The 832-nt window shown below is 38.2% G+C and overlaps 1 non-coding gene across 1 annotated transcript; it reads right to left on the bottom strand.

The window, feature by feature from the left end:
• Positions 1-215: 215 nt before the first annotated feature.
• On the bottom strand, positions 216-287 carry trnaa-ugc. Its single transcript has one exon. It is a non-coding gene; the product is annotated as a tRNA-Ala (tRNA).
• Positions 288-832: the final 545 nt, after the last annotated feature.

The following is an 832-nucleotide window of genomic DNA, read 5'->3' as shown; positions in this document are numbered from 1 at the left end:
ATATAGTGCTTTTCATGTCTTCTAGACATCTCAAAGCACTTCACAGAATAGACTGTAAAGTGAATTGACTGTATATTTGTGGGCAAAATGCGGCAGCCAATTGCGCACAGCAGTGTCCCGCAAACAGTCGTGATTTGAAGTGACCAATTTATTATTGTTTTATTTTCTTGAGTAATTATTATCAGGTGTGTGGAGTAAGGAAACTTCCCCAGGTTTCACCCTGCTGGGAATCGAACCCAGGTCTCTCGCTTGCAAAGCGAGTGCTCTAACCACTGAGCTACAGGACTCCATGGCCAAAAGTAGACATCCCTGTTCAGCTAATGATAACAAGGCACTATTTGAAAAGAGAAGAGAGTTTCTCTCAGTTTCAGGGCCAACTATCCCCCAAATACGAATGATCATTCACATCATACTGTGAACAAATTGGTTGCCAGCTTCACCTTATAAAATACAGTCGCTACACTACAAGTGCATTGGGATGCCCCTCCCATGTATAAAAACACTATATCAAATGTAAGGATTATTATTAAAGGATTTTTATGCTTCCTTTATTAATCAAGAAATGACATGAAACACTGTAAGACACAACCCTCACTTGCTTTTCGAATAGCTCCCAAATACTGTGTTACACAGAACACCCAAGCTGCTTAATGCTCTGAGACAAATATAGAACAAAGAATGTATTCATAAAATATATACTTTTTCTGAACTGCCAAATATGGATTTGTTTCAGCATGTAGTCTGAATGAAGTTCAAATGATTTCCCTCGTTCTTCCTGTTTCATCTATGACAAATTCACATATTCTTGGTGAGAAGATATTTTTCTGTCTAA

The sequence above is a fragment of the Callorhinchus milii genome, unplaced genomic scaffold (genome assembly GCF_018977255.1).
Source record: "Callorhinchus milii isolate IMCB2004 unplaced genomic scaffold, IMCB_Cmil_1.0 Scaffold4, whole genome shotgun sequence".
NCBI classification, from domain to species: domain Eukaryota; kingdom Metazoa; phylum Chordata; class Chondrichthyes; order Chimaeriformes; family Callorhinchidae; genus Callorhinchus; species Callorhinchus milii.
This window is presented reverse-complemented; position numbering and strand designations above follow the sequence as displayed.